The 24,018-nt window shown below is 39.5% G+C and overlaps 1 protein-coding gene across 1 annotated transcript in view; it reads right to left on the bottom strand.

The window, feature by feature from the left end:
- Positions 1-19,514, bottom strand: part of LOC127445225 (short transient receptor potential channel 5-like) — a 121,940-nt gene extending 102,426 nt beyond the window's left edge. The window contains exon 1 of the mRNA XM_051705122.1: positions 19,439-19,514. The gene's annotated coding sequence lies outside the window, so the exon portion shown is untranslated. The remainder of the gene's footprint in view (positions 1-19,438) is intronic.
- Between the last annotated feature and the right edge of the window lie 4,504 nt (positions 19,515-24,018).

Below are 24,018 nucleotides of genomic sequence, written 5' to 3'. Positions count from 1 at the left end.
TTCATTCGGACAGTTCATTTAAATACATTGGTTCAAAAATGACTATTTTATTGCATAAGTCCTTTTTCAGGTTTCTGCACAGCACTTTACTTCTTTTGTACTACTTTTTTTGTGCTATTTTTATAGCGATAATATTAATTACAACAATTTTACAAAATAACATTTGGCTCATTTTTATTTCGTTTTTGCTCTCTACAAAGCTAAAATAGCTTCAACATAGTTATCTACTTTTTGTTATTAGATTGCAGTGTTGCTAACTACTTTTTTAAAGGGTAGCTTGACTGTTTTTTCTGTATTTTACAAAATAATATTTGTTCAAATTCAAATAAAAAAGATTTATTTAGTTGTATATATATATATATATATATATATATATATATATATATATATATATATATATATATATATATATTTCTACTCAAATAAAATAGCTTTAACATAGTTAGCTACTTTTTGTTATTAGCTAGCTTAATGGTTGTGGAAATGTTATACTGTTGACAAATTATATATTTTTTTCTAACAGCACAGAAGTTATTGCTATGATCTTTATGTTGAGTGACTTTGAATCAGAGATAAAGTGTACTCTTAATGGATATGAGAAATTAATCGGTGAATATTATGTTCACTTTTCCATGACTCTAAGCTAAAATTACTTTTTAATAAATTTCAGTGATTGATTGATGCTTTGAGACATCATTCTTAATGGCCACAATGTGCCACAAGCTATTACTATTATTATGGTCAGTCATCATACTGCAGTGCCTATATTTCATCTAGGTCACAACAAAAGATAATTTGCCATGCTTTCTGTGAAAAACTGACACAACATACGTCTTTACCACAGGTCTCTGTCTAAAGGGGAGGTACATGTGTGTTTTTGTGTGTGATGACATGATATATATAGGGTATGCATTGACATACCCTATTGTCACTTTTGTTTCAGGGGAAGCCATTTGGATAATGGTGAGGGTTGATATTTTATAGTTATAGTCATTTGAGAACTGAGATGTGACTGCTGACAGTGATAATTGAAGTCATTATCACATTTCATGTTTTACTGCAGTTTACCTTCGATGTGTGTATAAGGGCCCCTTCATATTTTAACAGTACAGTTACACTATGTCTGGCCCGCAGTGGCTCGAGGCTGTCTACACTGGACGGGTTGAAGCGGACGTTCGAAACCTTTTTTTTTTTTTTTTTGTCTTCTTGGCAGGAGTAGCACCAGTGCATGCAAGGCAAAATTAAATGGAACGTCAGTTTACTGTTGATGCGACACACTGCAGTGGATGCTTCCAGTGTAGACAGCATCATTGATAATAATGGGAAAGATGTCTGTCTGTCTTACGGTTTATCTGACTATCTGATGTTATTTTCTGTCTGTTTTTCTTACTCTATTGTCTGAAACCTTTAAACTTTTTAAACTTTTAGAGTCTTTGTTAAGCCAACTTCAAAGTCTGTCTTCACAAATTTTACCTATCTAGTCATACTTATGCTATGAAGTTACTAAATCATGGGACTACTTTTCTAGGTGAAGGAACATTTGGTTATGCATGATCCCTCTCATTCCTTTGGATGGAGTTTGCAAAACTAGGTTCCACGTAAATAGTTTCACGGAAAGTTAAATCCCTCCTACTGTATGCCCCTTCCTGGTGCCGTTGTGTGGATATACCAAGGGAAAGTACCCACACTGACATTTTTAGCTGGTCATGACACGAATTGAAAGATTGGATAACTTTGCACAGATGGGGTTGATAAGCTATTCTAACATACAAGATGTTGTCCATAGACCTTATGCTGAAAACAGCCTCAAGTATTCTTTTAAGGAAACCCAACATTTGCTTTGTTTGGTCTGTATAGAAGAGACATATCTTTGTTTTTGTCAGTTGTAAAGCTTTGTGACTATAGACATAATCAAATCTAGTAATGTTGGTAAACTAACCAATTAACTATTCTGTGTGTTTTGGAAGAAGGGTGTACCAGTTTACTTGCAATTTTGGTTTTCATCTCAACTCATTCCAAAGCTTGCAGTTCAACAACTGAAAAAAAATATTCCACTAATTTGAGAATAAATGGAAGGGCTTCTGTAATTACTGTGAGTGACTGCATGATGCTGGTGCTTCTTGCTTTGATCTTCTTCTCTAAAGAAGATGAACAGACACACCAGGTGGCATCTTCCATATGGTGTCGCTTCAACTGACACCACACATACAGTACACACACTTATCAGCACGCTCAGACTCATTAGCACCCAATTCACATGTTGCGTTCAGTTTAACATTACAGGGTCTAACTAGTGTCTAATAGATGTATATCCCCTAATCCACTATTTACATATATGTCATGCAATCCATAATTTAGATATTATGATTTTTTCATTGAGTTCCCAGTTGTAGCTGTATGCCTCCTAACCACCAACCCTCAGCGTTCCAGGTGAACTAATGGCCTATGACTTCATTTACAATCTTTGGCTTTTAATACTTTCAATTCCACAATATATGGATAAAAAGTCAGAGATGGATGATGGATGGATGGATGGATGGATGGATAAAAAGACAGGAATGGATGGATGGATAAATCATTTGTGTTGCATCCTTTTGAGTCAAACACTTTCATTAACATAAATTATCAAAAAAACAAACAAAAAACACACACACACAAAGGAATTCATAATGGGGACACATTTTGAATTTTGGAGGCATTGTTGTCACTTTTGGCAGCATTTTTGCCCCCCATGTTAATCGCAAAATCTCCACACTATGTAAATCCCATGCTTGTGAACACATTAGTGCTCTGTACACTTGTTCCCATTGCAGCTGATACACCCACACAGCTTTCTGCTTCTTAATGCTAATTTTTAGATACTTGATAGGCACATAGATAGGCAACAGAACCTTTCCAGCAAAATGGATCCCGGATGAACAAGTAAACCATTGTGTTCACATTTTGTCAGTTCTTTTGACAGAGATGCAAAGAGTGAGTTTAAGAGCTGGAAAGTAGGTTTAATACGCTTTCGTAAGATAAATATTTCAGAAATATAGTGCATTTACAGCCTTACCAGAAAAAAGGTTTGAATTCTAAAGCTTCAGAAAGCTGCGTTTTGTTTACTAAACAGCCTAAAAAAATGTATACCCTACATATAGTAAAATCTTTCTATCGAATGTTCCAGTACCCTGACATCGACCTCATTCTGCCAATTTACTGTCAAGCACCATCTCTTATCAGACAATTTGCATCAATTCAAATATGTTTAACTTTTCCTGTGGCACTACTGATAGTGTGTTGCGTGAGCAGCCTCAGAAACATGGGTTCTGGTGCTGTGTGGAAACCAGAAAGTAATTGTGTTCACCTATTCAGGGTCACCGATAAGGGGGGACAACTAGAACTTTTGTCCCGGGCCCGGGCATTGAGGAGGCCCGGACTGAAGGGGAAGCCCATAGAAAGGCTATTCCATATTGTACAGCGCATCTAAACGCGTTCAGCGGGAGACGTGGATATAAACACGGAGACAGTGCGCAACAGCAAAAGCCGTCTGGGTAGCGCATGTTGATGGAATAACTGTCCGCACCTTTCAGTGAAGTGGCCAACAGTATTGGACTGCAGTACACAGTACTTTTGGAATCTGCAGCGGACTGAATTTAATTCAGAATGACGAAAATCTCTAAACATAGTCAGTGATTTTCAAGTTGCTACATAATGTTTTACAACAATCAACGACCCTTCCTCTACACTTTTCCCCTTCTCCTAACCCCGATAAGAAGATAAAGAAGTAACACCTTTAACAGGACTGTATTACGGCACCATTGTGTCCCCTACTAAGCAGTACTCTGACCAAGCAATTATCTCTGCAGTCTAATAGTAGATGGCTTAATTGTGTAATTAATCTGTGGTTCTCATACCTCTAAGGGCTGCTTATCCCAGAGGAATATCTTTAGAGTATAAACTGGGCCAGACATTAGCTGATAAATTAGACGTCAACTAAGTGTTCAGGACAATACCTGGTGATCCAGTGGAAGTGCAGACAGTTTTTCTGGTAGGATTAAAAGCCATTTTAGTGTTCTTGAATTTAGTGATACTTTCTTCCATAGCTAATAGCATCTCCATACCTTACTTCAAACTGCATTCACTGCAATAATAAAACATATGATTTGAAACTGAAATATTTATGCTTTGTCTTACAGTGCAGTACCAGTATGAGAAATATTCTCTAAGATCTAATAACTCAGATCTATTATTGTCTGAAAGATTTACAGTGGGTTCTGATATTCTGTTTTATATATATATATATATATATATATATATATATATATATATATATATATATATATATATATATATATATATATATATACCTTGTAATAAAGAGAACGTTTTAGGATTTAAAAAATGAATGATGTAAAATGAATAAGAAATAGCTGACATTCTGCATTGTTTCTAGGTAACTAATCAAATGTAAGCAATTTTGTGACATTAACCATGCTAACTCCTTTACACAAAAGGTCAGCTTTTCTTGCTGAAGCACACAAGATGCTCTTTAACATTCTCAAATCATGGTGGCATAACACAGATCCTTAGGTTTTCCACAAACTTGTGGAGTTCATGCCAGCTTGAGTACATGCTGTACATTTTTCAAATATCACTCAAATTGCTATACTGATAATATAATTTGTAATGAAAACAAGAATTAAATAAGAAAATATTGCAATATTGAAGCATTTGTTCTAGTGGTCACCAGACTTTTGGACCCGTTGTATTTACTAAAATAATCAAACGTGATCTAAACTAAAATGTAATACTTATGCTTTGTCTAAAATATTTTGCACAGGGATCTAACATAGCTGAAAGATTGATATTGTTCCCCTGAAACTGCTTTTTATTTTCTCTGTTTTCTTTTTTAAACAGCAATAAAGACAAACTACAGTCAAAAACACTGAGACACACTGTGCTCTGTGGGGAAATAACTTTAACTTGTACGATCAATGAAAAGCCGCTAATGGGGTCTGAGCAGACACACTGATTAAATCAATAAATTGACGAGTATTTTACAGATTGGATCAGACAATATGGATTTCTCAGAAACCTCAGGAGAATCAACAAAAGAGGCTTTTAAGGACTCCTTTGGGCTTGTCTGGTCCTCTGTGATGAGTAAATGAATTATAACAAATGGCCCTGATGCAGCACACTGGTGCCTTTAGGACAATTTCCCTATATAAGCACACCATCTCAGAGGATATAAAACAGCGGAGACGATTGCGAAGGATGCCACGTTCACACCACTGTAATCCAATTCAGCTTGTGGCTGTGCTGTGAATATGTGTGTGTTTAGAGAGATATAGACAGTCTAAACCCATCTGCAATAAAAAACATTTACGGTTTAAAAAAATGGCATATTTAAATGTACGGTTTCAAATAGAGGACAATCCAAAATCCCAGTCTATCCCTGAATACCACTAATTCCTAAATCTATCCATCTATCTGTCCATCCAACCAACCATCCATCCATCCATCCAACCAACCATCCAAATAACCAACCAACCATCCTTCCATCCATCCATCCATCCAACCAACCAACTGCCTAGTAACTCCCATCCACTCAGAATGCCTTAGCAACCACTTTGTAACATCGCAGGAGACATCTAAAACACTGCAATAACTGTGTACCAACCACTCAGAACATCTTAGCAACTGTGTAGCAACAGCCCAAAGTACATAAATTCATAATATATGTCAACCATCAACCAAGTTTTTGAAGCTGTTTTCAACTTTCCGACATAGCTGAAAGCCGACATTTCAAGTTTGTCATGACCGTTTGTCCTCTCTAGTGTAGTTGTTGTCTCTTACCGTAACTTAACACCTCTAACCATTATCAAATTTTCATGTCCTAGAGTTAACATTTACATTACCAGTCAACAAAACCTTGGCCATTCTGCCATTCCTCATTTGACAACCCTAACAAACGTTGATGGGTCATAGACGTATAATGAAAATTTAACATACGTCTAAGAGGAAGGAAAATGCATCTCCTGTCAGATTTGAAAAATAATACAAAGTGACTGCTTGCCTCTACATTATATATTTTCCTTTTAGCAAACCCCCTCATGCTCCACCCTCATGTCAAAAAGCCAGGAGAATGTCTGGTAAGCCTTTAAAGCTGTAATCGCTTGTGATCCAAAACAAATTCACAATAGAAAATACTTCAAAATATCACTGCTTTGTCTAGTGTAAAGAATACAAAGACTGGAGTGACTACAACCACCACCCTGTGCCTGTGCTTCACGGCATGCTTTTAATATAAACATGAAAAGCCCAGATCTACCTCTCCAAACCTTATACAGTTACATCTGACAGATGGGATAGGGGCAAAAGAGAGTTGTTGTGAAAATATATAGAGGTTATTTTGAATGACTGTTTTAGAAAGTAACTGAAAAGTAATTAGCAATGTGAAACATTTTTGATAAAGTAACTTGTAAAATAATTTGATTACAATATTTAGAGAAGTAATCTAAAATCTAAGACTTTATAGATATTACAGTTTAATTTTTTGTTAATGCATGATTTCCTGTAAAGCTGCTTTGAAACGGTGTGTTGTGAAAAGCGCTACACAAATAAAAATGACGACTTACTTTTTGAGTAACTTACCCAACACTAATTAGAAAATTGTGTTGAGGATAAGTTATTCTTATACTATATTTAAAGAAATAATTCAAATATGTCGCGTGAAGATGCATTGTGTCAGGTTTGACGTCAATGATAGCGAATGCCATTGGTTATAGTCAGAAGTCAGAAGTTTGCATACACCTTAGCCAAATACATTTAAACTCAGTTTTTTCACAATTCCTGACATTTAATTGTAGAAAACATTCCTTGTCTTAGGTCAGTTAGGATCACTACTTTATTTTAAGAATGTGAAATGTCAGAATAATAGTAGAGAGAATGACTTATTTCAGTTTTTATTTCTTTCATCACATTCCCAGTGGGTCAGAAGTTTACATACACTTTGTTAGTATTTGGTAGCATTGACTTTAAATTGTTTAACTTGGGTCAAACGTCTTGGGTAGCCTTCCACAAACGTCTCACAATAATTTGCTGGAATTTTGGCCCATTCCTACAGACAGAACTGGTGTAACCGAGTCAGGTTTGTAGGCCTCCTTGCTCGCACATGCTTTTTCAGTTCTGCCCACAAATTGTCTATTGTATTGAGATCAGGGCTTTGTGATAGCCACTCCAATACCTTGACTTTGTTGTCCTTAAGCCATTTTGACACAACTTTGGAGTCACTGTATATTTGGAAGACCCATTTGCGACCGAGCTTTAACTTCCTGGCTGATTTCATGAGATGTTGCTTCAATATATCCACATAATTTTCCTTCCTCATGATGCCATGTATTTTGTGAAGTGCACCTCCTGCAGCAAAGCACCGCCACAACATGATGCTGCCACCCCCATGCTTCACGGTTGGGATGGTGTTCTTTGGCTTGCAAACCTCACCCTTTTTCCTTCAAACATAACAATGGTTCCCTATCTGTCACTCACTCGACGTTGTGTCGATGTAGTGACACTAGGGGTCACTCTTGGGAGCCCCAAACACCTCTGCTTTTTTGAAAAAAGGCCAATGAGAATTGGCGAGTGGAATTTGCATGCCACTCCCCCAGACACATGGGTATAAAAGGAGATGGTATGCAACCACTCATTCAGATTTTCTCTTCAAAGCCGAGCGGTTGTATTCAATGCACTGAATTCAATTCCCTCCAAAGATGCACCACAAAACTGCTGGATTTACAGCTCATTCCAGCAGCTTCTCCCCCTCTGCACCCGTGGAGTGCAGAGAACGCCCCTGGGTGCTTCGGCAGAGTGAAAATAAGAGAGTATATTCTAAAAGAGTATATTTTTATTCACAAAAAGAGCGGCACATACACGGAACATCTTTTTAAAGACGCATTTCCGTTTGTGTGTTATTCCTGGTTGCAGTCGTTATCTCTCCGCTTCTGACGGCCACGATCACTGTCTTACGTGTCTGGGCACTGCCCACGTGGATACATCATTCGTGGATGACTCATGTCCTCATTGCGAGAACATGACCATGGCAACGTTGTGGTCGCGGCTTGCTTTCGTAAGAAACCAGTCCCCGCACCAGTCCTTCTACCTACAGATTTGAGGCCGCGTCGGTTAGCACTGGGGGCAATTTGGGGACATCAATGGGACCACTGACCTCCCATTCCCCAGCACGCTCGCTTGCCCTGATCGGGCTCCCGCACGAGACCGCCGGCTCGTCTCAGCGCAAGTTCAACTTCTCGTTCGGAGCTCGTGAAGACGATGAGATATTGAGTGCAGAAAGGCGGTGGGTTGCGACCAATCCTGGGCCTGCGAGTACTGAACCGGGCTTTTCACAGACTCCCGTCCGCGATGCTGATGCAAAAACGCACTCTAACGAGCGTTCAGCATCAAGATTGGTTTGTGACGGTAGACCTGAAGGACACGTACTGCCATGTCTTGGTCTTACCTGGACACAGACCCTTCCTGCGGTTTGCCTTCGAAGGCCAGGCATACCAGTACAAGGTCCTCCCCTTCGGCCTGTCCTTGTCCTTATGGTGACTTCACGAAGGTCACAGAGGCAGCCCTTGCCCCGCTAAGGGAAGTGGGTGTCCGCATCCTCAACTATCTCGACGACTGGCTAATCCTAGCTCACTCTCGAGAGTTGCTGTGCGCACACAGGGACCTCATGCTCTGGCACCTCAGCCGACTGGGGCTTCGGGTCAACTGGGAAAAGAGCAAGCTCTCCCCGGTTCAGAGCATCTCTTTTCTCGGGTTTGGAGTTGGACTCAGTCTTGATGACAGCATGCCTCACGAATGAGAGCGCGCAGTCGGTGCTGAACTGTCTGAAGGCATTCAGACGGAGGACAGCGGTTCCACTGAAACATTTTCAGAGGCTTCTGGGGTCATATGGCATCCTCAGCGTCGCTCGGGTTGATGCATATGAAACCGCTTCAGCACTGGCTTCAGACTCAAGTCCCGAGATGGGCATGGCACTGCGGGACACATCGCATAACCATCACGCCGATCTGTCACCGCCTTTTCAGCCCTTGGACCGACCTTGCATTTTTACAGGCAGGGGTTCCTCTAGAGCAGGTCTCCAGACGTGTCATGGTAACAAGAGATGCCTCCAAGATGGGCTGGGGTGCTGGATGCAATGGGCACACAGCTGCCAGCTCCTGAACTGGCCCGCAGCTGCGTTGGCACATCAACTGCCTAGAGTTGTTGGCAGTACTGCTCGCCCTGTGGAGGTTTCGGCCGTTGATCCAGGGCAAGCACATGTTGGTCCGGACAGACAACACAGTGATGGTAGCATACATCAACCGCCAAGGCAGTCTACTCTCCCATTGCATGTCACAACATGCCCGCTGTCTCCTCCTCTGGAGTCAGCAGTGCCTCAAGTCGCTACGAGCCACTCACATTCCGGGCGACCTCAATACCACAGAGGATGCGCTGTCACGTCAGGTTACCCTCAGGGGAGAGTGGAGATTCCACCCACAGGTAGTCCAGCTGATTTGGAGTCGATTCGGTCGAGCACAGGTAGACCTGTTTGCTTCCCGGGAATCCTCCCACTGCCCGCTTTGGTACGCCCTGACCGAGGCACCCCTTGGTATAGACACGCTAGCACACAGCTGGCCCCCTGGACTATGCAAATATGCATTTCCCCCAGTGAGCCTACTTGCACAGACCCTGTGCAAGGTCAGGGAGGATGAGGAGCAGATCAAGCTAGTAGCACCTTACTGGCTCACCCAGACGTGGTTCTCGGATCTCACGCTCCTCGTGACAGCTCCCCCCCGGTGAGTTCCCCTGAGGAAGGACCTTCTTTCTCAGGGATGGGGCACCATCTGGCACCCATGACCAGACCTCTGGAATCTCCACGTCTGGCCCCTGGATGGGACGTGGAAGACCTAAGTGGCCTACCACCCACGACGCGAAGACCCCCAGAGATGTGCAGTCGGATCGGTGCTTTCCTTCCTGCAGGAGAGGCTGGAGGGGCGGCTGTCCCCCTCCACCTTGAAGGTGTATGTAGCCACTATTTCAGCTGGGGAAACACTTGTAGTTGTACTTGGGGAAGCACAACTTGATCAACAGGTTCCTGAGAGGCGCTAGGAGGTTGAATCCCTCCAGACCGTGCCTCGTCCCCTCATGGGACCTCTCTGTAGTCCTTCGGGGTCTACAGGGAGCTCCCTTTGAGTCCTTGGAGTCAGCTGAGCTTAAGGCACTCTCTTTGAAGACTGCCTTCCTGACTGCGCTCACTCCATCAAAAGGGTAGGGGACCTGCAGGCGTTCTCTGTCAGCGAATCGTGCCTGGAGTGCGGTCCATGTTACTCTCACATGATCCTGAGACCCTGACCGGGCTATGTGCCCAAGGTTCCCACGACCCCTTTTAGGGATCAGGTGGTGAACCTGCAAGCGCTGCCCCAGGAGGAGGCAGATCCAGCCTTGGCGTTGCTGAGTCCGGTGCGAGCTTTATGCATCTATTTGGATCGCACGCAGAGCCTTAGAAGCTCCAAGCAGCTCTTTGTCTGCTTTGGTGGGCAGCGGAAAGGAAGCGCTGTCTCCAAACAGAGGATCGCCCACTGGGTCATTGACGTCATCTCGATGGCATATCAGGCTCAGGAAATGCCACCCCCTGCGCGGTTATGAGCCCACTCCACCAGGAGTGTGGCGGCCTCCTGGGCCCTGGCCAGTGGCGCCTCTTTGGCAGACATCTGCAGAGCAGCAGGCTGAGCAACACCCAACATCTTTGCAAGGTTCTACAATCATCGGGTTGAGCCGGTCTCGTCCCGTGTATTGGCAGGCACGAGCAGATAAGTTCCGGGACAAATTGGCCAGGTGTACCACTTGTGCATAGCGCCTTTCCCCTCCCTTGAGGTGAAGATGTGCGCTCTTGACTGCCAGTCATGTTCACAGACTGTGATCCCTGGATGACTTTCCTCCTTAGCCCTCTGGCAGTTGAATTTGTGAAGAAACTCACTGACCGACCCAGTACGTGCACTAATGAGCCCCTGTACTGAGGTAGGTGCTCCACATGTGCTGGTTCCCCGAAGGTGACCCCATGTGATATTTTCCGAAAAATCGTTTCCCTGTCTGCAAACTGCGTCATCCTTGGGCAGAGGCCCCTCTGCCCCCGGTCGCCATGCTCTGTAGAAACTCCTCCCCCTTCGGGTAGGACCTACCATGGGACCTCTCCACATGAGATACTTCCGACAAGACTCTGTAAGACCATGTGACGTATTCCACTCAACCCCCCCCCTTTTTTGGGCTGGGTGTGGTCTCCACAGTGTCTTCCCCTTGGGAGAGACAACCCCCGACGCAGACACTTAAGGCTCCCAGTCAGTTAACAAATTCCCCTCTTTTTGGGGAGAAAAGAGAGGGAAAGAGGCCTCGGCTGGGCTAGCCTGTCCCTATAGTTGGGCAGTCGACTTTTTCCTGATGGACCGTTCGACACTCATAAGAGCGTTAGGGGAGGTTATGTGACGGCCTGGTGTGTTGGCTACGAGGCACACAGCGGTCTGACCATCACACACAGCCAGTTCACATAACACAGTTCAGATAGTTGTGGTGTTTTGTATAGGGACCCCTAGTTTCACTACATCGACACAACGTCGAGTGAGTGACAGATAGGGAACGTCCTGGTTACTTTCGTAACCTCCGTTCCCTGATGGAGGGAACGAGATGTGTCCCTCTTGCCACAACGCTGAACTATCCGCTGAAATGTCCGGGACCTGATCTTGGCTCCTCAGCACAAAACTTGAATGAGTGGTTGCATACCAGCTCCTTTTATACCCGTATTTCCGGGGGAGTGGCATGCAAATTCCACTCGCCAATTCTCATTGGCCTTTTTTCAAAAAAGCAGAGGTGTTTGGGGCTCCCAAGAGTGACCCCTAGTGTCACTAGATCGACACAACGTCTCGTTCCCTCCATCAGGGAACGGAGGTTACGAAAGTAACCAGGACGTTATTATGGCCAAACAGTTAAATTTTTGTTTCATCAGACCAGAGGACATTTCTCTGTAAACTGTCTGTAAACAATTATTGGAAAAATTACTTGTGTCATGCACAAAGTAGATGACTTGCTAAAACTATAGTTTGCTAATATTAAATCTGTGGAGTGGTTAAAAAATTATTTTGAATGACTTCAACCTAAGTGTTTGTAAACTTCTGACTTCAACTGTATGCAACATGCAATTTAGCAATGCAATGGTATTAGCAGTTACGGCAAAAAAGGAAGATTTTCAGTGAATAATTACTTTAATTTTGGTCTGTTCCTCATACAAAACTATCATATGGCTTCAAAAGACTAAAAATATAGCGCACGAGTCAAACTCACTTCTTTTATGCTGCTTTTTTATTTTATTTTTATTTATTTTTTTTACATTTTTGGAGCTTAACAGCCTGTGGTCACTGTATGATTTCATTATACTGTATGGAAAAAAAGCAGCATGCACATTCTTCAATATTTCTTCTTTTTTATGTTACAGGGAAAAAAATAAAATCTAACTGTTTGAAACAACATGAGGGTGAGTAAATTATGGCAACATTTTCATTTATGGGTGAACTCTTTCATAAACTTGCCATGTTTTGTAATTGTTTTCATTTTGATTTCTAATAGAATCAGTTGCGTAAACAACAGAAGCATCCTGCAAAGTAAATCCTGCTCTAAATTCAAGCATATCCGCACACTTCTGTAATGCAGATCAATTCTTTTGAATCCCCTTTTCATTCCTGAATCTATTCCCAACAGCCTGTCAGTTTAACCTTTTAGTGTAATAGATAATTAACAATTCATTCTTCCCCTGACATTTGTAACATGTACACACTCACAAATGTAATTTTCTATCATTTATCCATGTCAACAAACTTGCTGGTCTATGGAAGGGCTCTTTAATTCATTTGCAGCGATAATTACGGGAAAGAATAAGTCATGGGTGAGTTCATCTTGTGAGCCATTTTCGGGGTTAAGAGCTGTTCGCCGTGACATATGGAGACACTGTGGCAGTGATGTAGAGCATCTGAGTGAGAGTTTTATATGCCAGGCACGTTGAGTTACTCTTCTCTTGTCGAACTTAGGCTGTACTTCAAAGCCATGCTTTTGTCATGTCTAAAAATGTGTCATTGATGGGAGCTGGGATCAAAGATTCAGTTTTGTGTGTCTGTGTGTGAATTAGTTGGTGTGTTTACACACAAATATTCTGCTGGTGTGTTTACACACAAATATTCTAAATTCACATATGGCAAGATATTAGATTCATGAGAAATATCAAGATGTTAATTAACTACATAAAAATAGCTCAAACATTGATTTGGTAATGTGACCACTAAGACCCTATTTCCACCTGGTATTAAGATGCATCTCGGGTGATCGGATCACATTTGGTCAGGTGAGAGACATCGCTGTTTACACCTGGTCGTTTAAATGCGTCTTCTGTGACCACTTGTGATCGGATGTGGAGGGGAGGGACTCTGTTTCATGACATCATACCTCGATCACTATGTCAGTGTGTTCCTGCATGATAATAAACCACAGCAAAGTCAGAAAAGACAAAGAAAGTGCGAAAAAAAACAGCATGCATTTCTCCCTAATACAGCTGAAATTTAATCTAAGCACAAAATCAACATTTCGAGCAGAATTGTCCATTATTTTAGTGGACTTTAGTTTAAGGTGACCAGATTTCTGATATGAAAAACGGGGACATTTCTAGTTTAGTGGTAAATATGTAATTGAAATTTCACATGCTACTATGTGAAATCTATGATTTAAAAAAAGGGGGACAATTCAGATGTTATGTATTTTGACCATGGTGAATGTAGTAATGTGAACTATGGTATATCATATGGTATATGATTGAATATAGGAACTATTGCAGCTGACTCCACAGCACAGGAGTCCTGCCCTTGGTCACACTCTTTGCATCACTCTTCTCATTCTCTTCTAAAATTCCTTCTCTTATCCTCTTTTCCTTCACCTTTACCTGGCACTTTCCTAAAAGTAAGATGGTAGGCTACTAATTTGCTTACTGGCAAACTGGCAGAGGATTTTCAAAAGAAATTACCTTACTTGACTACCATTTCCCTCAGCATTACAACTGAAATCATATGAAACACTTACACTATATATTATATCAGGGCCTGAAATTCATTTCTGAAGGGGGGATTGCACCACTTAGATGCCTCATATTGTTGGGGATTTTTCCACTTTGTAGTCATGACACAAAGATATTCAATATTGTATAATAATCATTATTATTATTATTTCACCTAACTGTTTCTATCAGTTATCTCATATGGACCTGTTTTTCTTAATTATACCTTTCATTTTGATCAACTAAAAATTTGCATTATGATGCTTCTTTTCAGTCACTTGTTTCCCAGCAAGGAATTATTCCTTACGTATTTTCACTTAGCAGACTGTTTTGAATGCACAGTAAAAACGGGAACATTTCTGGGGACAGTTCCAGTCCCGGTCTTTGACGGTCTGTCCCCGGAAAACGGGGACGTCTGGTCACCCTACTTTAGTTGCATTATGATGTGCATCTGATCTAATACTTCATTGTGTGTGCATGCATATTTGCATTGCTTTAACCCCTCTTTGTAAGTCCCGCCTTCTCACACACCAATTGGTCAATTATAAGAGGCTTGCAGCAACTATTGGCCAAATTCCTGCCTGTCAATCTCTCCGCGAACGCGCGAAGCGCTGTTGTGTTTGGCATCGAACAGTTTCTTGACAGTATAGCAGCAAATGACAGCTGAGTGGAAACAATGCCCAAACAAAAGTGCAAATTTACAGAAGATTTGCACAAAAAATTCCTATGCTTCTGTCCAGGTCGAGATACGTGGGAAGCAGAACATTTGACAAAGCTGGCACTTATGTGTCATAATTGCTTCATTTTCCATTGCCATTCAAAATAATAGTAATAGTAAATGAAGGTACACTCATGGCATCAAATATTTTATTTTAGTACATGGACATTCAAAAGAATGTTGGAAATTTTTATTTATTTATATATATTTATGTTATGCTAATAGAGTGTCTTTTTCACTTTATTAAAGTTTGCATTCATAGTAACACTGTTTTGAACCCTATTATTCTTATGAAGAACATAATTTTGTTTTGCAAAAATGTTGCTATGGTAATGTAATTTTTCAGGTTCAAGCTGCAATTGCTGAAGCAACCACTTCATTCTGTGGTGCTTCTAAGACACTTTCGGCTCACATGTCAACTCACGTGCTCTTTATAACACGTACTCCGGCCTGTTGCATCGCAAGTGTGTGACTGCATAATAAACCCAATTGTTAATCAAAAAATAAACTAAAAGCTGTTATGTTTACCATTATAATTAACATTACCATTACAATCCTATTATAATTATGTTTTGCCAAATAGGTCAAATGTGTGTTGTTGTATTAGCATGTGATGTTTAAACGGCATGTTCTGTTTGGGATCTGAGAGACCCTTAAGCCCTTTTAATATATTAAAAAACATACAGTACTTAATTTTGATATTTCAAGTTGATGCTCAATTACTTTTCCTAGACTTAATAGAACTGATTATAACTAAATCTTCCTAACATGCTTAAAACATCCGCCAGGAAAAACGTTACATTACTTATGTTTGGGGTCTCAGAGATTCCAAGCATAAAAAAATTAATGAATGCAATACATTTTCACATGCTACTATTCTCTGAATGATGTACCCAATGTTGCTGGATGCTCTGAAAATTCTGTCTTAACAGAACATGAGTATTAAAACAGATTAAAGGATCCTTTTTGAAATCACAATCATTTAAAGTCAACTGAAGTTCAGATGCAAATGTGAAAATAATCACAACCAACAATGCAACCAAAGCACTTTTTAGAAAGACCAAAACAGTATGGTACATTCAGTGTTTCCAATAATGGCACATTACTCTTGCTAAAGAGCACTGGCAGTTTGCACTTTGATTTGATATAAACCAAGAAAGTGGCTTGTATGAGTCTGGGCCACAGTAGAGGTGACTTCTGCTGGTCTGGAGCACTCAGTCACAGCAGAGCCAGACAGCATAAGCCACCAGACACACTGCAATTCTATTAGATTTATTATCTTCTCACAAAATAAATCTGACCTTCTTCCTTTATCTGTATTTCTCTCTTTGCTTCTTCCTCTGCCACTATTTCACTGTCTTTTCCACTCTTTCATAGAAGCTCTGGTTTCTACAGCCTCTACCTTTGAAGAATCCAGAAACCATTATGTTCTTGGCCTAAATGATGCCCAAGAGCCACAATGACGAAATAAGCTAAAACAATCCATGATAAGGAGTCTGGAGAATTTATATTGGAGAATGTACACTTTGTCAATCTTTCTCCTTCAGTGTCTAGCATCATACCCTTTCAACCCTTCGATTTTTGAGCCAAGTGGATTTTGAATGTAACTTCCACGTTTTTTATGTTATTTTTGATGATAAAGTTGAAGAAATACCCATTAGCATGACAAATTGATCAGTCCAATCAAGTCACACCTTCCACAGATTATTTGCTTGAAACCAAAAATTCTGCCATCATCTACCCATCCTCATGTAACTCAAAACTTGCATGTTTTTTGTATGATAGGTTTATTATCAAGATGTCAAAGCTGCTCTTTTCCATAAAATGAAAATGCATTTACTGTATATATATTAATATTTATATATAATATATTAATATAATATTTTAGCCTATTTTTAAGACTTACACATTTCAATTTCATAACAATTTCCATCTTATTGAATTGTGTAACTTTTAACCAAATTAAATGAATTAAACTTAAAATATTTATTTTTGTTTTTAATTATATTTTGTTAAAAATTACTCAATTTAATTTGTTGGAATTTTCTTATGGAATTGAAATCGTAAATCTTAAAATAATTTTTTGAATGTGCATGGTGACAACTTTTGCTTGTTTAATTACAATATGTTAGGTTGGGATTTGAACCCGGGTCCTTTTGCACTCTAAAACAATTGCACAATTAGACTATCCTATCTTACACATATATAAAGAACTAATAAGTGTAAGTGCAGCGTAGTTCTAGCAGTAAGACTAGCAGCTGTACATCATCGCACTATTAGCTAGGTAACTCCTAGCCAATCATATGTAAGCCATTGCTTTATATGTCTGCTCACAATCTATCACATTGCTGTTTCAGTGTGCTAACACTGCAACCTCCACCACCACCACCAGTTGAGTCCCGTCCTGCACAGGGGTAGGCTCCTCGCCCCTGCCTCCTGTCTCCGGCAGGATATGACGGTTCCGAGTACAACTTCTTTGGACCACCAGACGGGGCTTACGCCAAAGAGAGATATTACATTTCTGTTTTATATTCATCAAATAAATGTAATCTTGAATTTCACTTAAGTGTGCGAGTCTTCCTGATAGAAGTGCACTTATTATTTCTTTACATATATGTAAAATAGTATAGTCTCGGGGATGCACAATTGTAATAAAGATTACAATTATGCCTGCTGCAATTCACTATCATGTAAAGTGTCAATTACAGAATTCCCTTTAGGTATTCTCAAGTCGTGTCTAATTTTCTATTTACAATGTGTGTATGTGTGTATTATTTTTAAACATTGAGCATTGTAACCAATCAGAAACAAGTCTTCTGTGTGTATGAATATAATGATGAATCAGAGTGTTTAGATTTGTCTAGGTCCAGACAGAATCTGACTTTTTTTTATTTCTATGCTGATTTTTCTTTAGAAGACATGTTAAGTGTGTTGAGAGTACTCCCAGACTCAATGACTGCTAAAGGTATTATCAAATTAGCTAAATTATTTAATAACAAATGCATTAGTTGAAGGGAATGTGTGAAACTTTGTGAATGATGTGTGTGCCAACTCTGCAGAAATCGGCAGTTTTCTGCGAAATTCTGAGTGTACAGATTCTGTATGGCAGTCCAAAACAGTGAATTTAGCGCAGTCTGATGCATGTTTTATGTCTCGCGTGAACACATTTCTCAACTTGTTTCGGATGTGTAGCCTAAAAAATGAATAGGGCATGCAGTTGTCCTAAACAAAATACGTTATTAATGTTAAATCTATTCATCAAAATTAATAATCGCAAATACTATATCAAGAGAGACTATCAGCAAATATGTCATAATCATGCAGCCCTGCAACTATGCAGTAAAAAAGTGTTGTTGTTGTTGAATTATTATTATTATTAATTTTTTTTTTTTTTTTTTTTTTTGGTAATGACTTATTTGACTTAGGGTGCCAAGTGGGCCTAGGTGCATACACCTCTGGCTGTATAGTAGAGATTTGGTAATAATTTTGTGAAGAGAGATTGCTAAAAGTATGACGCTGCCCTGCACGCTCTCTCTTTCTCTCTCTGGCTATTTCTGGAGATCTCTGTGTGTGTATGTGTGTGTAGCATTTTGAGTGAATGCACACCTGTATGTGCCTCTAGCCAACAGTCCAAAATCTGTTTGTCTTATGTAATGCACCATTAAGCAGTATAATCTTATTTGAGGGACAATGTCACTCACTTATAATCAAGAGTTTTAGAGGCTAGACCCTGGTGGCTCCTGTGCAATTTCATTAAAATCCCGGAGATGAAAAACTGGGGACAAGGTTAAATCGATCCCCAGAGACATTAGCCCAAATGAAGCCTGGCTTACAAACTCATATCATCTATCACAGACCAACAAACTGAATGGCAGCACATGTACAGTAAAGATTTTCTCTATCACCTCATAATAGTGTTGCTCACACCAATTTCTGTTTTTCCCTGGGTTCACTTGGGGCGAACTGTACTTGTTTACTTCTGTTTCCATACCTGGAACTAGTGTAGGCTAAACTGTAAATCACTGATCACACTCAGCGCTTACAGATGAGCAGGTATCAATGCAATAATTATCATTTAGCCACTAGTGACTGCACATTAATGCATGAAAAATATGTCTTTTGTTTACATAACCATCACAATCTGAGAAGTTGAATCGAAACCAACACTGCCGTATTAATGACAGCATCCATGCAGTAATCAAGATCAATTAAGCTGATTGAACCCCAATACATATGGCACACTATTAAAAGATGCAATTTATTCAGAATAATGTTAAAACAACACATCAACCTTAAAAATTAAGCAAACAATTTAAATCCTTGGTGTCAACTGCCATTCAAATCTTATGAAGCTTCCCAATTTCACCAAAAAATTGCATTCTTGCACCTCATTTACTTTAGGTTTCCCCAGGCCAGTTGGATATGTCGATTTCTGTTGATCAAACGCTGCGAACGCATGGATACCTGCAGACGCAGGTACGAATGCGCTTGTGCGCGTTTCACTTTTGCGTTGCATCAAATCATCCTCAACAAAAAAAAAGCTTTAGAACTTCAAAGCGAATGTAATGAAACCCGATAAGGCGCCTGCCTTATTGCGCGTCGCTTACCTGATGCGGCTTACTATATGGATATTTAATCGCCCCTCGAGTCAAACGGGTCTCTGAGGAGGGTTTTGCGTGGTGGTCTTATTGTCTTATGTTTCAGGGCAGTCTAAAATGCGATTTATCAGCGGTGTCCTCGAGAGATCCTCATATTCCCAACAGAGGATGCGCAGCAGAGCTTGTGGAAAGCGAGCAAGCCGCTTGCCTTTTTCTCTATTTTCCTTTTTCACTCGCATTAACACGCACGGCACACACACCCCAGCCGGCTCTCCACGCGTAAACGCCATTAGGAGCATCCCTTTACTCCAATGCGCATTTCATCACTATATCCTATACGCGAAACTACCGACCACTTATTTCAGTATGTTTGAACCAATGACGTATCAGACCAGTTCTTAGAGCACAGAAATATTAAGATATGGCCATCGGGATGGGGTGTTTAACTCACACTGGCAACGGACGCTAGATACAGGTGGTTTTGCGAATCTCCGATGTCTTCTTCCAGAAGTGCGGTAGGGGCGTTGCGAGGAATCTTTCAAAATAAGAAGTGCGTCTTGCGCTTGTATGGCGGCATCTTGTCTTCATATTGGGATTGCAGCTGCAAAGATTCCAGCGTTCGCGTTCTGCGGTTGTCATGGTGTCAGACCGACGGATGCTGCTGTGGCACTCTAATGCGGCGAACGATTCATGACATCACAAATTCGTTAGAACCGCTACAAGTTTTCTGTTATTGGTTAACACTTAAGTAACATGCGCTAAGTGGTTTCCCTCCTTATTTAACCCTTAAATGTTAACATAAACAATTACGAGCCCTTTTATCGGGGTTAGAAGTGAAGGATAACCCCCCCCCCCCCCCCCCCCCCCCCCCCAAAAAAAAAAAACATTTTTTATTTTTTTTAAATCACGTTACACCTACGTTCTCCTACCTGCAACAAGGGTGCTATTAAACCAAAATACTATCCTTTAATGTCCTTACTGGACAGTTGTTGTAAAATTTTTGATTTAACCCTTAATCACTGTTTGTAACATTTCTGAACCAAAAATAGTAATAATAATAATAATAATTATTATTATTATTATTATTATTATTATTATTATTATTATTATTATTTAATGCTTTCCTTAATCTGAGCTGTACAAGGCTTGGTGGCTTTTCTTAAACTTACCATCTGAAACACACACCATTTTATTTATAAATAAATAATAGATTCGAAAAGTCTTGGTGGTCTTATCAAATAGACCCCCATTCGTACTGTTCGGTTCAAATTTGACCCACCATAGGAAATGAATGTGACTATAACACAGAGCATTTTATTATTATTATTATTATTGTTACACACACACACACACACACACACACACACACACACACACACACGTTGGTGTGGCTATCCTTCTGAGGACTCTCCATAGACATAATGATTTTTATATTGTACGAACTGTAGATTCTATGCCCTAAATCTAACCCCACCCCTAAACCTACCCCTCACAAAAAACTCTGCATTTTTACATTTTAAAACAAAACATCGTTTAGTATGTTTTTTAAGCGATTTGAATTATGTGGACACTAGAAATGTCATCATAAACCACATTTATAGCATAATACCCTTGTAATTACTTGTTTGTAACCTAAAACAAAGTCCTCGTAAACCACACAAACCCACCCACAAACACACAAACACACACACACACACACACACACACACACACACACTTATAGTGTTCATTTTGGAGCTTGACAGACGTGTTGTTACATGGAAAAGAGCTGGAAGAAGATTATTCAGAATTCATCCTCTTGTGTTCCACATAATAACTGCCAAAATAAATAAATAAATAAATAAAAATAAGAACAATATTGTTTTCTTACATTTAGATTCTTTTTTCCTTTAAGCTTTAGCCACATACAATCATGCATGACTGTCATCAACAAATTACGTTTACAGCTTAATAATTCTTCACTTTGATATCCCTAAAATTGCAATTACGGGGAGTACCAGCTCTCCTGTGTGTAGTCAGTGATGTGTTTGGACAGCTTTGGAAATTTGTTTTCCTGGGTATTGACTGATAATTATAATTCTTCTAGCCCCTCAAGGCATAGATATTTTGATTCTCAGTACTCTTTTTTACCTCATTGGTGGCTGACCTTAAGATAAGAAACGTTACAGAGTCCCAATATGATCTTACACTCATCAACATTAAATAAACATAAAAAACACACCTCCTCTCAGTTCAATCTAAATTCAAAAATAAATTAGCCTAATCCTCTGTTTTATCTAGGCTCTGTTCCCTCCACCAAATACTACATTTATATCTCTTTTAAAGTCTTGAAAACAACCAATGTGAAGTAAGAAAATAAATAAACCATCTACCCTTTCCCTGGTGACGAAGGCAGCACATTCCCATGCTGGACAGTTTACATGCATTAAATTCAGTGTAGGCAGAGAAAATCTATCATATAGCACAGATACGGTACTGACATGGCTTAAGTCAGACCTTACAATTTTTGTTGGGCAGTTCTTGATCAGGCATTTACCAAAACCTAGGGACCATACTTGTGACACCAGAAGCATAAGAACGATTTTGGAAAGTAGAGTGGACACACTGAGGCACGAGTATTGATTATTATGAGTTAAGATTTAGATACAGGAAATAAGATTGTTCCAGATACTTTTCTGTTTTAGTTTGTTATTACTTAATTTGGAAAGGGAGATTATTTCCAGTGGCTGAATTGAAAAATTGCTTTGAAATAGATTGCAATAGAAGATGGGGAATACCTTCAAGTTCTGATGTGTGTTTATTACTAAAATGAAAGCAAACTGGTTATCCTATTTCAGACAAGACAGGATTTGTGTTGCGTATCTTTGAACGTCCAGCAGTCGTTTCCGTTTAGTTTTGTCTGGGTTTTCTGTATTCAAAAATAATAAATTCAATATTTACTTGCCATCCATAAAGGAAAAAGGCTATTTTTCCTCTTTACATCTTCTGCAAGCCATTCTTGTACCAGAAGACATTGTACTGATGTTTCACTGTCCATCAGTGTTGTTTTATTGGAAATAAGACATCTCAGACTTTGTCTGATCTAGTATAAACTCAGCACATTTTATTAATTGTGTTGCAAGCATAGAACTACATTAGACTGTGTACAGCAATGGTTCTAAATGGACATCAATTGGTGACCAAACACAGTGCTAAAGATAAACGAGATTTTATGCAGTTGAACTACATTAGGTCATATTTTCTTTTCACCTTGCATGGTTTATTTTTCTGGTTTTTGAGGATAAGGGCATGTCATGCAACCTGTCTATTTTGGCACCTGTCTAATTTGATTTGATGCAACGCCTTTGATGTCACCAAAGATATGGGATCCATTTTCTCCTCCCCTTTAAAAGTTGATAAGCCTATTTATTTTGATGTCCAAACTATGAATTATTATCTGATTCCTTGCATATTATTATTTCCATTTTGCATAGTTTTTTCTTTGTTTTCCACAAACCTATCAGAACCCATTTTTGAACTGCAACCCACAAGATGAGAACTGCTGTAGTATCATTTGATGCAAAATTCATGTTCTTTATTCATTAGTACCACCAGTGCTAGGATGAAAATAAAATGTATGACCAACACAAATAGTATTCAAACTTTAAAAACATATTTAATGCTCACAAGTAATTTTGGAATCATTAGGTAAAACATCTTGATAATGTATTATGGCAAATTATCCACAGCTGCAATCAGTTCTGCAAGTAAATAATTAATGCACTGAAATCATTCCACTATAAAACTGTCACCTGCACTACCTCTAACCACTGATCATGAAGTGCATTAACAATGAAGCTCTCCATGCTCATTTGACAGAGTGATGTATTTTAACTGCCCATGCAGTCTGCTCTTTTAAATAATACATTAAACCTGCACAAATTGGATGCATGCAAAATGAGGGCTAGAATGAGTGAAATTAGATTGGTTTATCACAATGACATCTAATTACAGAGATGAAGAAAAAAAAATAGAGGGGCATAATGTTAAAGTAGCAATGGATTACCTATTAATCATCAATAGCTTATCAAGTTTGGTGTGGCTATTTTCCCATAACATTGCGGTTGGAAAAAATTACCCTTGAACTATCTACTGTAATTTTGAATTTGTCCAACTGCAGTAGAAACTTCCCTTTGACTATCAGTTTTTACCCTGTAGGTAATAGTATGACTACCAAGACTATTTTCGGACTGCAGTTTTTAGTGACAGAAACAGAGAACACTCTTATACCGTGTGACTTTAACGAGACCATGTTCTGCCAATACACTACTAGTCAATGTTTGGACACACCTACAGTATTCATCCTGTATTATCTCCATTTTCAACCTTTTAGAATAACAGTAAAGTAATAAAAACTGTGAAATGACACAAATGTTGTATTATGCAGTGGGAAAAAAAGTATTGTCAAGCATTTAAACATAATCAGTTTGATTATATAATGAATTTATAATGAAAAATAATTAAAATATGTACATTTCATCAAGTCCAATCTTTTGCCAGGGAGTGTAATGTGAAAAACGTAGTCCATATTGTGTTTCTAGGCATGAAGC

Source organism: Myxocyprinus asiaticus, chromosome 8 (genome assembly GCF_019703515.2).
Source record: "Myxocyprinus asiaticus isolate MX2 ecotype Aquarium Trade chromosome 8, UBuf_Myxa_2, whole genome shotgun sequence".
NCBI classification, from domain to species: domain Eukaryota; kingdom Metazoa; phylum Chordata; class Actinopteri; order Cypriniformes; family Catostomidae; genus Myxocyprinus; species Myxocyprinus asiaticus.
This window is presented reverse-complemented; position numbering and strand designations above follow the sequence as displayed.